We start from the raw sequence: 15982 nt of genomic DNA on the forward strand, positions 1-15982 counted from the left end.
AGCCTAAATTTAAATAAAGAAATATGATAACTGACTTCAAATATTTGACACACTGTTCGCGTGTGTGCATATGTGTGTGCGTAAAAATTCCATTTGTTTGACACGACCCTAAGATCCAAGGAATTAAAGCTACTGGAAAACGGGCCTTGTTTCAATAACAACAAAAAACTTTCTAACAGTGTAAACCAGAAACAGCAGACTGCCCACCAACGGGTCAAATTTAACGCTTGTGCAATCTTTTGTTTGGTTCGCATATAGGCATAGTATGTGCTGCTGTGTATGCTGTATTTTCACCATTTGTGAAGTTGTGCAAAGTAGCCCCGAAACTTTCCCATTAAAATCCAGGTTTCCGTCTTTCCGAGAAATCCCACAACGTGCCGCAAGGACTGCATTCCCTTAGAGTAATAATAACATACCGTTGCTGCAAGGAAGCTTCTTCCTGCAGATGAGTATATGCATCACAGTGGGCCACTGTCCCCACCTGACCCGTCACTGGTTTCACCTGACCCTATCACCTGCCTGGAGGGCATTTCAGTTACGATCTTAAATGTTCTTAATAAATGCAGAAAGAGGTCCCATTTCTCTGATTCTCTGATATCCTGAGTCTAAAAGTCACCCAACAATCTCCATGCTTTGTTGTTCTTAGCTGTTTATGAGGTTAACAGGCCCTGTGTGTCCTTTTCAATAAGAATCTAACACCATTCTTTGCTTTAAACATACGTCTTACTTGGTAGCTCTTTGGCCAGCAGCTGCAAGGCTGTTCTTTCTCAAATTTCAAAGCAACTAAAGAAAAAGGACAGGAAATTCAAGTAATTCACAGAACTTTTGGATGCTCTCCTGTGACTGATAAATGCATGCTGAAGGGTAAATTGCTACAACTGTCTATTTTTATGTGACCTGTGTCACATTACTTCAGTACAGGCTCTGAGTAAATATATTGAGTTTTCTGATATTCAGACTACATCAAGACATGTTCCTTGTGCTTTGCAAATTTTATTGATTTATATTCCTGAGAAGATAAAAATCATGAAAAGAACAGAGTTCAGTTAATGCGTTAAGGCAGTCTGCTATTATCATAAATGAGAAAAAAATAGAATCCGGGTAGCACTGCTCAAAATTAAGTGTTGATTTTAAAAATAATGAGAATAACCAAAAACAAAACCAAAAAAAGCAACCTTAATAGTGTTTCCGGACATTACATAAAGAAAATAAAGCTGGTTTTGCAAAAGCTAAAACTGTTGGCTAGCACTTGGTTGTAGTAACATGTGGGCAGTTATGTTTCTAAATATAATATAAATTAATCCTCTTGGTCATTAGGTATCATGCAGTCTTACCGTCCTCAAAACTCAGAAATGAGAAAATCCTCAGGGAAATTGTCAGCAGAAATGTTAGTGTGTCTGATAACATTAAGTAAAATACTCATTTCTGTGATTAATATACAATAAGAATGTATATAATAAAATATGCCTTAATGGAAAGCAAGTACCTAATGTTTTTAAAAACGAAAAAACTTCTAAAATGTTTTCTTGCTTAAAAATGTCCAGAAGCATCTAACACCAAAGGTAACGTATTTTTGTTTCTATTATTTAAAAAATAAACTTGAATACTACTGAAAACCTTTAGAAAATGGAATATTTGGGGAGATTTATAGGATTTCCTGAGTAGGAAAAAGAATACTTAAAGACCTCTGACTACCTGTTCCTGAAATATTTCCAACTCCATTTTTTTAAATTTCTCTTTATTTTGTTCATTGATTTATTTTTGAGAGAGACACAGAGAGCACACATGAGCAGGGGAGGGGCAGAGAGAGAGGAAGAGAGAGAATCCCAAACTGGCTCCACACTGTCAGTGCAGAGCCTGACGCAAGGTTTGATCTCACAAACTGTGAGATCATCCACCTGAGCCGAAATCGAGAGTTGAACATTTAATTGACTGAGCCACTCAGGTGCCCCCCAACTCCATTTATTTTTTTTTTTTATGTTTATTTAGTTTTGAGAGAGAGAAAGAGAGAGACAGAGCATGAGTGGGGGAGGGGTAGAGAAAGAGGGAGACACAGAATCCGAAGCAGGCTCCAGGCTCTGAGCTGTCAGCATAGAGCCGGAAGCAGGGCTCAAACCCATGACTATAAGATCATTACCTGAGCCAAAGTCAGGTGCTTATAACCGTCTGAGCCTCCCATGTGCCCTATCCAACTCCATTTCAAATGGATAAATTCTGCAAAAATATTTTATCCAACTATCTTTGATTCAAAGGCATTGCTGACATGGTTAGTCCTCTGTGAGTTTAAACTATTTTAAGTAAAATTGAGGGGCTCCTGGGTGGCTCAGTAGGTTGAGCGTCTGACTTCGGCTCAGGTCATGATCTCACACTCTGTGAGTTTGAGCCCCACATCAGGCTCTATACTGACAGCTCAGAGCCTGGAGCCTGCTTTGGATTCTGTGCCTCCCTCTCTCTCTGCCCCTCCCCTGCTCATGCTCTCTCTCTCTCTCTCTCTCTGTCAAAAATAAATAAACATTAAAAAAATTCTTTTTAACTATTTTAAGGAAAATTGAGCAAACTTAAAAATGACAACAACCTGGACCGTTGTCTCCACTTTCTCCTCTATAGATGTGTGTGAGGTCTATCATATGGGCTCATGAAGTAAGAACTGTCTGTTGGGTGACAGGGTAGGGCCTAGGGAGCAAAAGGTAGAGTCTTGCATATAGACAACTGAGTTAAAATTTACCAGGACAAAAATGAATAAACGTGTTGCAGGCAGAAGTGACAGTTTGTGGAGAATTATGATGGACACTGGGTATTTGGAGAAAATCAGAGTTTTTGTGCCTGGAATGTAGGTTATAACTGAATAATACAGTGCTAGGAAAAGCATATCTTTGAAACCATACAGGTCTCAGTTTAAATCCTGATTCAGGTATTAATAAAATCTTCTTTTGGGGCTCCTGGGTGGCGCAGTCAGTTAAGCATCCGACTTCAGCCAGGTCACGATCTCGCGGTCCGTGAGTTTGAGCCCCGCGTCGGGCTCTGGGCTGATGGCTCAGAGCCTGGAGCCTGTTTCTGATTCTGTGTCTCCCTCTCTCTCTGCCCCTCCCCCGTTCATGCTCTGTCTCTCTCTGTCCCAAAAAAAATAAATAAACGTTAAAAAAAATAATAAAATAAAAATAAAATCTTCTTTTAGGTTAAAAAAAAAATTCCTCATGGCAGTAGGGGACTGATCTGACTTAACAAAAATTTGCCGGAAAAAGTACTTGGTAATCATGTCTGTTCTGTGCTCTGCATTCTGAGGGAAACATTGGCAACCCCTAGAGATTAAGAGAAAAGTTGTTTAATTTGAAGAAAGGACTATCTTTGAATATTTGAAGGACTTTCATACAAAAAATAAGAACAATTACGTGATCTTTCTGAGAATGGTAGATTTTATGAAAGGACATCTCCTTTGGACCAACAGAGCACCATGTAGCCACTGGATCTGCCTGAGAATGCTTTTCAAACACATGAGCCTTTTCTCTCTAGGAGGACAGGCTGGGGTACTGCTTAGCATAGAGGCTGTGAATGGAATGCCTGTAGCAGGCACTGGACTCCCTTTGGCTTTTAAGATCCTCTCAAACTCTAAGAAATCCCTATCAAAATAGCACCAGCGTTCTTCACAGAGTTAGAAAAAATAATCCTAAAATTTGTGTGGAACCAGAAAAGATCCCAAATGGCCAAAGCCAATCCTGAAAAAGAAAACCAAAACTGGAGGCATCACAGTCTCAAACTTCAAAATATTTTACAAAGCTGTAATCATCAAAACAGTTTGGTACTGGCACAAAAACAGACACTCAGATCAATGGATCAGAATCGAGGACCCAGAAATGGACCCACAAACATATGACCACCTGATCTTTGACAAAGCAGGAAAAAGTAGCCAATGGAGAAAAGACCATCTCTTCAGCAAATGGTGTTGGGAAAACTGGACAGCGACATGCAGAAGAATGAACCTGGATAGCTTTCTTACACAACATACAAAATAAGCTCAAAACAGATGAAAGACCTAAACATAAGACAGGAAGCCATCAAAATCCTAAAGGAGAAAATAGGCAACATATAATCCAGTGAAGAAATGGGCAATAGACATGAACAGACTCTTTTCCAAAAAAGACATATACATGGTCAGTCAGAGAAAGACAAATATCATATGATTTCACTCATATGTGGAATTTAAGAAATAAAACAGATTGGAGCGCCTGGGTGGCTCAGTCGGTTGAGCGTCCGACTTCAGCTTAGGTCATGATGTCATGGTCCATGAGTTCAAGCCCCACAATGGGCTCCTTGCTGACAGCTCAGATCCTGGAGCCTGCTTCAGATTCTGTGCCTCCCTCGCTCTCTGCCCCTCTTGCTGTTCATGCTCTGTTTCTCTCTGTCTCAAAAATAAGCATAAAAAAAAAGAAAGAAAGAAAGAAAGAAAGAAAGAAAGAAAGAAAGAAAACAGACAAACATAGGGGAAGGGGAGCAAAAATAATATAAAAAAACAGAGAGGGAAACAAACCATAAGAGAATTTATATAGAATATATATATATATATATATATATGAAAATAAAGAAAGAAAGGAAGGAAGAAAGAAAAGAAAAGAAATACATAAGGCAAGCAGGGTGCCTTACAGGAGCAAGTGCCGTTTTGGAGCTTTTGCCTTTGGCTGCTTCGTTCAATCACCCAGCAGTCTTATGGGGTAGAAATTGCTATCTCCCTTCAAAGGAGGGAACTGAGGTTTAACGCAGTTAAGCAACTTGCTAGTGGTCAAAGAGCCAAGAGAACTGGCTTTGAACTTGTGTTCTGATTCTGAGACCAGTGCTTTTCAGGTTATGCATATTCCCTCCTTCCCCTTAGCAGAAGCAAAATGGCATTCAGAACAAAAGCCCTGTTTTCAAAACGTTTAAGGAAATAGGTGGCTCCTTCCTGCGCTGTTTCTCTCTTTGGCTCAGGCCCCTGGAACCCGCCAGATGGGCAAGTATCTCGGTCTCCATACTGCCAGGAAGTGCCGTAGCCACCTAGGAGATCAGAAGCGGCATGGTAAACAGTACAGGGAAGCCCATCTGGGCACAGCCCTGAAGGCCAATGCTTTTGGAGGTGCTTCCCACGCAAAGGAAATTGTGCTGGAAAAAATAGGGGCTGAAGCCAAACAGCCAAATTCTGCCATCAGGAAGTGTGACAGGGTCCAGCTGGTTGAGAATGGCCAAAAAATCACAGCCTTTGTGCCCAATGATAGTTGTTTGAATTTTACGGAGGAAAATGATGATGTTCCTGTTGGTGGATTTGGTCACAAAGGTCATGCGATCAGTGACATTCCTGGATTTGGCTCTAACATTGTCAGAACAGCCAGGGTCTCTCTTGTGACTTTATACAAGGGCAAGAAGGAAAGACCAAGATCATAAGTTTTGATGGTGAAAAATGACAATAATAAATTTTCAAATGCTAAAAAAATAAAAAATACATTGTTTTTGCTTTTTTTAAAAGTAAATAATATGTTTGTTAGCTCTTTTTTAAAAACATAATTTATTGGCAAATTGGCTAACATACAGTGTGTAAAGAGTGCTCTTGGTTTTTGCGGTAGATTCCCGTAGTTCATCACTCACACACAACACGCGGTGCTCATCCCAACAAGTGCCCTCCTCAATGCCCAGCCTCCATTTCCCCCTCTCCCCCACCCCCTGCATCAACCCTCAGCTTGTTCTCTGTATTTAAGAGTCTCTTATGGTTTGCCTCCCTCCCAAATTAAATTTAAAAATAAAAATACTCAAGGAAATAAAAGTGAGGCAGACATTAGGTGAAAAGCTATAAAGTTTTAGCACACAGTTTCCAGATTAAGAGATAAAACATCTCAGGAGTGGGAAACTGTTACAAGACCAGGGCAAAAACTTAGCCTGAGAAATGAATCCATGAGCCTTTTCCCAAAAAGGTCTCTCCACGTCACTTACCAAGCACTTGGCACAGCGTTGGCATACTAAAAGTGACATATGAGGCAAGATTGGCTGATTGAATGAACTCATGAATTAATGAATGAAATTATATAAACCCAAATCATGAGGACAATTACGAGAATAGCACGCACAACAAAAGGTTTACCTGCACAGAACACTCCGTGCTTCAATGATCTCAATCACCCTTGCCAATTTATAGGAACTCCTGGTTAATAATAATTAGTTCATTTTTACTGAGCATTTCCTCTATGCCAGGTGCTGTGCTAAGTATTTCACGCGGATTTTCTCAGTTATTGCCCACAAAAACCCTTTGACATCTTCCTGTGTTGCATGAAGATTGATAGCACAAGCTGAAGCCAGACTGGGTGGATCTGAATCCATACTTAATCAGTATGTCAGCTTGCGCAAAATACTTAACCTGTCTGTGCTCAGTTTTCTAATCGGTAAAATGGGATAAAAACAGCTCCTATCTCATAGGATAAGGAGTTCTTAGATTAGCGCCTGGCACAGAGTATGTCCAAAAGTGTTAGCTGTCACTATTCAGGTCGTGAGTCACACTGCCTGGACTCTAACCCCACCTTCACCTCTAGCTAACTATATGATGGTGAACAAGTAATTTAATCTCTCAGAGACTCAGCTTTGTCATCTGTAAACAGAGATTCTAAATAATGCATCCTGAGGTTATTTCCTGATTACCTGAGTTAACGTGCATGTATCCAGCATACAAAAACACTCCACAAATGCTATTATAATCCTCATTTTATAGTTCGGAAAACAGAACTTTTCATGTGCCACTTGAGTGTGGTCTGGGACTGATCTCCAGACAGGCTGACTCCAGCATCCTAATTCATTTAGGGTGGTCTCAAGGCAAATGCTGAAACTTTGAAGAAATTCTCCCTGGCAATATTTTCAATTATACCCTAATTATTCTGGATATACCACTGGGTGAGACTTATATGTGTTGGACTGCGAGTTGTCATTTCACTAATAATCCTTTAAAATGGAGATATTTAAGTCTTGAAGCAATATCAGAAAATGTTCCGGAATACTTCCATTTCTACAAGCAGTAACGCTTGACACCAGTGAGCTCAGAGAATCTTAAGTACGTCTCTCTCCTTCCTCACTCCTTGTGTCTAAATTCCAGCTACTTCAAATCCCTTTAATCCTCTCATTTCTGATTTTCTTTTGTCTTGCCCTGAAAGACCACAAGTTTGTCCACTGCCAAGCAGGGGAAAAAGTATGGGTCTTGTAGTTGGAGGAACATTTGGTAAATTACCATAACAATGGACATTATTTTGTAAATATTGAAACAATGTTCTTCATGTCCCCTTTAAGTGCTTTCAGCTTTTTTTCACCAATTTGAGCCTTGAGTTATTGCTCTAGGAGAGGAAAGAGCCTCAAACAAAGACACTATTGATCAGCTTTGAATCTCAGAGCTGACTTTCTTGACCTCTAGAAGGGAAAGACTGGACTTGAAAAGCAGACTGTCAGGAAAGATGTCTAAATCACAAAGCACCACTTGAAGCATATGGAGAGGTGGGGCAGGTGTCCCTGATCACAAAATCCAGGGAAATGACGTAAAGGAGGTAGAAAGCCCATCCTTCTACCCTGGGTGAGGAAAAGCAAGCAAAAGTAGGTGAGACGTGTGTGTCCTGCTCTCCTATCTCAGAAGCAAAGCTCCAGACAGGGGAAGCATATTTGATTTAAGAGAATGCCTAAATCACAAAGACTTGAGCCCTACCTCACAGGAGGGAAGGAATGGCTTCGGAGTAAAAGTTGTAGCACAGTGAGATCATGCAGTAAAAGGATCTTAGCTGAGTTGTCCTTAGATGTTCCCACCTGATGACAAAGTGGCGCACAAAAGTCAGCTCCTTTGGGTCCCTTGGGAATCAGCATGGCCATGGCCAATTGTTCCAGGATTGAATGGAGGTCACGGAGAGCTTATGGCCAATAACCAAAGAGCTACTTGGCCCTCATGTTGATTTGTAGAGTAGGCAGCAACCTCAATCTCTAAGGATAACAGGGCGAGAGTGGTCATAGATAAACAACAGGGACTGGAAGTCAGTATATAGCCTTGGAAATAAATCTTAAAGACTGTCTCTTTCCCTTCACCACAGGATACCCCTCTCCAATAGTCCCAGACACCATGTGGGAGAAAAGCAGGTTGAAAAGAAGGAAACCAAAATACCAAAATTTAGACCAAAAAAAATTCCAGGTTGCGTAAAGACTTAAACTAATGGATTAAACTAAAATTATTGGATAAGAATAAATTGTTCCACTTTCCTACTCAGTATAGATTAGGTACTTACAAGAAAGATTAAATAAGTCAGAGAGAACATAAACTTCATTTTCTTTTGACATCTGTGTACAGGGTATATGTCGATTTGTGATCCGCCTTATACTAATAGATTTTCTTTTTGAACAGTAGCCGATAGTTTCCAGAAATTTTATTAGCACAAAAGTCAACCATACCGAAAGGAATTAATTTATATACCATCTAACATGAATTCTGAGAACACTGAGACTCAGAAGTAATAATAACATACATTAAATGTTAACTATATGCCAGTCACTGCATTATATTATCTTCATTAAACCTCTAATAATAGTAGGTACTAATAATAGTCCCTTTTTATAGATAAAGAAACCAATGCTTTTGAGGTTAAGTAACTTCACCAAGGTCATTAGATACACAATTAGAATATAAGACCCCTTGACTCCAGAGCTCTTAACTGCTACACAGCCCTTAGACTATCAGAACCCAGCCTCTGACCTGCATATTGGTGCTAGAACTGTTACATAGAAGAACTCTAAGGATAACCTCATGAATGTGGAAAGGAATTCACAGAGGTACTTGCAGATGGAAAATAAAAATAAAAAGGAAGATAGAAGTGATATGTAAAAATTATTTCAGATCCATTCCAAGGGATACATTTTAGCAAAAATAGACTCTTTCTTTAAAAAATAAAAAGAATAAGGGGTACCTGGGTGGCTCAGTCAGTTGAGCGTTCGACTTCAGCTCAGGTCACGACTCACGGTTCAGTTTGTGAGTTCGAGCCCCCACACCCGGCTCACTGTTGTCACCTTGTCAGTGCAGCTTCAGATCCTCTGTCCTCCTCTCTTTGCCCCTCCCCCCCTTGTACTTTCCCGAAAATAAATAAACCTTTAAAAGGAAAGATTACGATTTTTTTTAATTAAAAAACAAAAATAAAAATAAAAACAACAGACAAAAAAAAAAAACCTTTATCAGATTGAAAGTAGTTCACTAGGGGTAATTTTTTAAAACCAAAGTTTTCTCCACTAATGGAAGGCAAGAAAAAAATAAAGGGAAAGAGAGAGAGGGGGAGGGAGGAAGGAAGGAAGGAAGGAAAGAAGGAAAAGGGGGGGGCAGAGGGATGGTGCAGGCAAGGAAGAGGAAAAACAGGAAAGAGAACTTTGCATAGCAAAGACTCTAAATTTCAGGTGTCATTTTTACTTTGTAGTGACTGGCATTAGTTACAGAATTGATTTGATACCAGGATTCTTCTAACCGAAGTAGATATTCACTTAAATAAATAAATGAAATTTACTGTATGGAGCATACACAGAAAAAAAATGATTTTAAATTAATTTTTAAAAACATTTTAATAAAAGTATATGAATATATATCTACAACTTATAAATTTTCTATTTCTCATTTCTATGTAACTTTATAATGGTAAACATTTAAAGATATTTGTTGGATGAGTAAATACTAGAAGGCTTGAATCGTTTTTCATCCCCATATTCTAAGATAAATTTGAGAACTGTGTGCTTTTGGCCTCTGGAAATTCTTTTTGTACAGGGGGAAACATCACTGTTTCTTTTAGGCTAAAACCTGTAATCTATAAAAGCATTAAAATTTCATGTCCTAGAATTTTTTCACTGGGTCTGCTTCTATAAAAATGCCAAAAATGTAGACCAAAAAAAAAAAAAGAAAGGACCAGTTGAGGATCTAGATCAGTGGTTCTAAAAGAGTAGTACACGGACCCCTGGTGATCCATGAGCAACTTTCAGGAAGTCTATGAAGTCAGAAAGTCAGAACCATCTACGTAACAATGCTATGATGTTAGGGACTTTTGCAGAGTGTTGGCATTTGCACTGATATTACAAAGCAATAGTGGGAGAAATGGCTAGTGCGTAAGCACAACTCAAGGCAATGGTACCCAATGTGCTTATAGTGCATGTTCAATAAAAACAGTAAAGATGAATAAAGATTAATTCAAAAAGATATGTGCACCCTCACGCTTGCTGCAGCATTATTTACCATAGCCAAGCTATGGAAGCAACCCAAGTGTCCATCAATAAATGAATGGATAAAAGATATGTGATATGTATCATTCAGCCATAAAAGAGTGAGATCTTGCCATTTGCAACAACATGGATAGACATACAGGGTATAACGGTAAGTGAAATAAGTTAGAGAAAAACAAATACCATATAATTTCACTCATATGTAGAATCAAAACAAAACAAACAAATAGCACAATCGGACCTATAAATACATAGAACAAACGGTGGTTGCCAGAGGAAAGGGGGTTGGAGGGATGAGCAAAATGGCTGAAGGAGAGAGAAAGATACAGGCCTCCAGTTATGGAATGAATAAATCACAGGAATAAAAGGTACTGCATAGGGAATATGGTCAATGGTATTGGAATAGTGTTATATGGTGACAGATGGCAGCTACACTTGTGATGAACATAGATAGCATAATGTATAAAGAAGCTGAATCACTATGTTGGACACCTGAAACTAACGTAACATTGTTAGTCAACTGTACTTCAAAAAAGACAATAAAATAATACTAATGATGAACATTTGAAGAGCAAGCGTTTCTTACTTTATTTATTTTTGAAAGAGAAAGAAAGAGAGCACAAGCAGGGGGAGGGACAGAGAGGGAGGGAGAGAGAATCCCAAGCAGGCTCCATCCACACTGCCAGCTTAGAGCCTGACGTGACGCTTGAACCCACGAACTGTGAGATCATGACCTGAGCCAAAATCAAGAGTCAGCGCTTAACTGACTTAGCCACCCAGGTGCTCCCTGAATAGCAGTTTCACTTACTGATGTTCTTTACAAAGCAGTAGAAATGTTCATTATATTAAAATGTAGGCCATAAGTACATGTGTTTTTAATTGTGTGAAAAAAAAAAAACGGTACATACACACATACCACTTCTTCATTTAAAGTTTTTTTTTTTTAATTTTTATTAAGATATAATTGACATAAAACATTATAATACTTTCAGGTGCACAACATGAATACTTTGCATAAATAGTGAGATGATCACAATGAGTCTTGACATCATCAACACACAACGATTTCAATTTTTTTTCTCACGATGAGAACTTTTAACATCTATTCTTTCAGCAACTTTTAAAGCTCTTTTGGTGCATATCAAAGTATAATGTTGGTCTTGAGGAAAAACACATGTACCATACCATTTGAGTTGTGAAAATTGTTCTTTTCATGGAACATCATTTTGTCTGAAAGATTCCACCGACAGTCTTGATTAGGGTTATTCAACTTGCTTATTTGGCAGATATTTTCTCCAAAATGAACAACGAAAGCCTGTTACTTTAAGGAAAACAACAGGTAGTGTTTGTGGCCAATGACCAAATTTGAGCTTTCAACAAAAATTACAAGTTTGAAAACCTCATACCCAACATTGAGGTTGACAACTTTGTAATACAGGCTTTTCTGACAGGATCTGTGGTGATATAAATGAATGTGGTTTCATCATATTGTATAACAAAATGTGTTAACGTTTAGAAACTATGCATAACTCAGTAAACCAGTATTTTCCAAATTTCCAATGCATGATGTTACAAAACTAAGTCACAAAAAGATTTGAATGTAACAGTACACAGATAGCTCGAAGATATGGCTTCAGATTTCACATTGCACCTTTAAAAAACTAACCCTTCCCTAGTTTGGAGGTAATATCAAAAAAGATTACTCATTCCAAATCATCCAGGAGGAATTAAAACTTTCACTCTTCAAAGATAACAAGATACTCTATATGGAAAACCCAAAAGGTTGCACCAAAAAAACTGCTAGAACCGATCCATGAATTCAGCAAAGTTGAAGGATATAAAATCAATGCACAGAAATTGGTTGCATTTCTACACACCAATAATGAAGAAACAGAAAGGGAAATCAAGGAATTGATCCCATTTACAATTGCACCAAAAACCATAAAATACCTAGGAATAAACCTAACCAAAGAGGTGAAAAATCTATACACTAAAAAACTATAGAAAGCTTATGAAAGAAATTGAAGAAGACACAAAAAATGGAAAAAGATTCCATGCTCCTGGATAAGAAGAACTAACATTGTTAAAATGTCAATACTACCCAAAGCAATCTACAATTCAATGAATCCTTATCAAAATAACACCAGCATTCTTCACAGAGCTAGAAGAAAAAACAATCCTAAAATTTGTATGGAACCAGAAAAGACCCCAAATAGCCAAAACAATCTTGAAAAAGAAAACTGAAGCTGGAGACATCACAATCCTGGACGTCAAGCTGTATTACAAAGCTGTAATCATAGAGACAGTATGGTATTGGCACAAAAACAGACACTCAGATCAATGGACCAGAATAGAGAACCCAGAAATAGACCCACAAATGTATGGCCAACTAACTTTTGACAAAGCAGGAAAGAATATCCAATGGAATAAAGGCAGTCTCTTCAGCAAGTGGTGCTGGGAAAACTGGACAGCGACATGCAGAAAAATGAACCTGGACCACTTTCTTACACCATACCCAAAAATAAACTCAAAATGGATGAAAGACCTCAATGTAAGACAGGAAGCCATCAAAATCCTAGAGGAGAAAACAGGTAACGACCTCTTTGACCTGGGCCACAGCAACTTCTTACTCAACACATCTCCAGAGGCAAGGGAAACAAAAGCAAAAATGAACTATTGGGACCTCATCAAGATAAAAAGCTTCTGCACAGTGAAGGAAACAATCAGCAAAACTGAAAGGCAACTGACAGAATGGGAGAAGACATTTGCAAACGCCATATCAGATAAAGGGTTAGTATCCAAAATCTATAAAGAACTTATCAAACTCAACACCCAAAACCACAAATAACCCAGTGAAGAAATAGGCAAAAGACATGAATAGACACTTCTCCAAAGAAGACATCCAGATGGCCAACTGACACATGAAAAAATGTTCAACATCACTCATCATCAAGGAAATACAAATCAAAACCACAATGAGATACCACCTCACAACCATCAGAATGGCTAACATTAACAATTCAGGCAACAACAGATGTTGGCGAGGATGCGGAGAGAGAGGATCTCTTTTGCACTGCTGGTGGGAATGCAAACTGGTACAGCCACTCTGGAAAACAGTATGGAGGTTCTTCAAAAAATTAAAAAATAGAACTACCCTATGACCCAGCAATTGCACTACTAGGCATTTATCCAAGGGATACAGGTGTGCTGTTTCGAAGGGGCACATGCACCCCCATGTTTATAGCAGCACTATCGACAATAGCCAAAGTATGGAAAGAGCCCAAATGTCCACTGATAGACGAATGGATAAAGAAGAAGTGGTATATATATATATACAATGGAGTATCACTCGGCAATCAAAAAGAATGAAATCTTGCCATTTGCAACTACGTGGATGGAACTGGAGGGTATTATGCTAAGCGAAATTAGTCAGAGAAAGACAAATATCATATGACTTCACTCATATGAGGACTTTAAGAGACAAAACAGATGAATATAAGGGAAGGGAAACAAAAATAATATCAAAACAGGGAGGGGGACAAAACAGAAGAGACTCATAAATATGGAGAACAAACTGAGGGTTACTGGAGGGGTTGTGGGAGGGGGCATGGGCTACATGGGTAAAGGATATTAAAGAATCTACCCCTGAAATCACTGTTGCACTATATACTAACATGGATGTGAATTAAAAAATAAATAAATAAATAATTTTTTAAAAGATTACTCATAATGACCTTTTTATGGCTACTAAATTACCCTTTTCAAATTATATATCTGTAAATATTTCAACCAAAATAACATAATGCAACAGATTGAATTCAGAAGCAGATATGAAAATTCAGCTATCTTGTACTAAGTATAAGAATTTCACAAATGTAAAACAATGTCATTCTTCTCATTAATTTTTTACCTTAGAAAAGATTAGTATTTTCACTAAAAATGTTATTTACATTAACAGGCACTTGGTTTATTATTTTAAAATTTTTAATTAATATTTTTCTAATTTCTCAGTTTCTATTTCTAAAATGGTAAATATTAATAAATATAAACCATATAAGTGAAAATTCTTTGATGGGGCACCTGGGTGGCTTAGTCGGATGAGCATCTGAGTTCGACTCAGGTCATGATCTCACAGCTTATGAGTTCGAGCCCTGTGTGAGGCTCTGTGCAGACAGCTCAGAGCCTGGAGCCTGCTTTGGATCCTGTGTCTCCCTCTCTCTCTCTCTCTGCCCCTCCCCTGCTCACACTCTGTGTCTCTCTCTCTCAAAATAAACAAACATCAAATTTTAAAAAATCAAGAAAACCCTTTGGGAAGACTCACAGATATTTAAATGTGTAAAGCATCCCTGAGACCAAAAAGTCTGAGACTACTGACCCACCTCAGTATTACATATTTCAATACTTGAATACAACAAAATGAAATGTTCACTCCAGATACATCAAGTGGGCCCATTTTGAAATCCAAACGTCCCTTGACCTTATCTCTCTCTTTCTCTCTTTTTTTAAATTTACATCCAAGTTAGCATATGGTGTAATAATGATTTCAGGAATAAAATTCAGTGATTCATCCCCTACGTATAACACCCAGTGTCATCCCAGCAAGTGTCCTTCTTAATGCCCCTGGCCCATTAGGCATCCCCCCACCCACAACCCCTCCAGCAGCCCTCAATTTGTATTTAAGAGTCTCTTATGGGAGCCTCTGGGTGACTCAGTTGGTTAAGCACCCAACTTCAGCTCAGGTCACGATCTCAAGGTTCATGGGTTCGAGCCCCACGTCAGGCTCTGTGCTGACAGTTTGGAGCCTGAAGCCTGCTTCAGATTCTATGTCTCCCTCTCTCTCTGCCCCCACCTTCACTCATGCCATGTCTCTCTCTGTCTCTCAAAAATAATAAAGATTTTAAAAAATTAAAAAAAAAAAAACATTAGGACTATAAAGGTCCTTCAAAACACGCGCGTCAACTCAACCTTCTCTACAAGGCAAAATTAGAATTAGAAATAAATCTGGGAGGTAGAATGAAGACAAAGAAGAGAAATGCAAAGCCACAGGGCCAAAATCCTTGGTCTCTCAAATTAGCTTGCTTCGCACAAATTCTCCTTAAAATTATTTATGGATACAAATAACATGTAATAAACTTGCAATCGATACACTGGGGGTTTTGTCCACATTGAAAGAGAAAGGAAGCAAATGGCACCTCCCCTCCATAGCCTGTCCCTTGCTCTCTGAGGACACTGACTACCCTCAGAGGTGGTTGATCCCTACAGCTCATCCCAGTTTTGGAGGATGGACATTTGTGTGGCAGAGCTAATGAATGTGACACCTAAAGCCACAGCAAGCAGAGCTCCAGAATTACTCCAGTAATTATTCAGGGGTGTTTTCTGGCATTCTTTCCAAACAGAAAACTTGAAAAACCAGCTTTTGCTGCAGGCAGAATTCTAAAGTAATCACTGAGACATTTGCAATGATACATAAACTTTCCTCTCTTAGGTAAATAGAGGTACATACCGGAAGTGCGATTTCAAAACAATCTGCGCCAAAATAATCCACATTGACCTGAATAGTCAGACAATTAAGCCAGTAGGGAAGTGGCCTGGGGTTTTGTTTGTTTGGGGAGCCAGGATTGGAAGATAACTTGAAAATTCGGGAAAGTGGCTTAATTCTCGAATTTACTTTCTGCGTGCTGAAAGAGTAAGACGCTGTCATTTTTACCCAGATCATCAAGGAAAAAGAAATTATCTGAAGTTTTTTTTTGAGATT

The 15982-nt window shown here is 38.6% G+C and overlaps 1 pseudogene; it reads left to right on the forward strand.

Moving 5' to 3' along the window:
• The first annotated feature begins 4977 nt into the window (after positions 1 to 4977).
• On the forward strand, positions 4978 to 5409 carry LOC112858289 (small ribosomal subunit protein uS12 pseudogene; annotated as a pseudogene).
• Positions 5410 to 15982: the final 10573 nt, after the last annotated feature.

This window comes from Puma concolor, chromosome B1 (assembly GCF_028749965.1).
Source record: "Puma concolor isolate L17-30 chromosome B1, mPumCon1.1.hap2, whole genome shotgun sequence".
NCBI classification, from domain to species: Eukaryota; Metazoa; Chordata; class Mammalia; order Carnivora; family Felidae; genus Puma; species Puma concolor.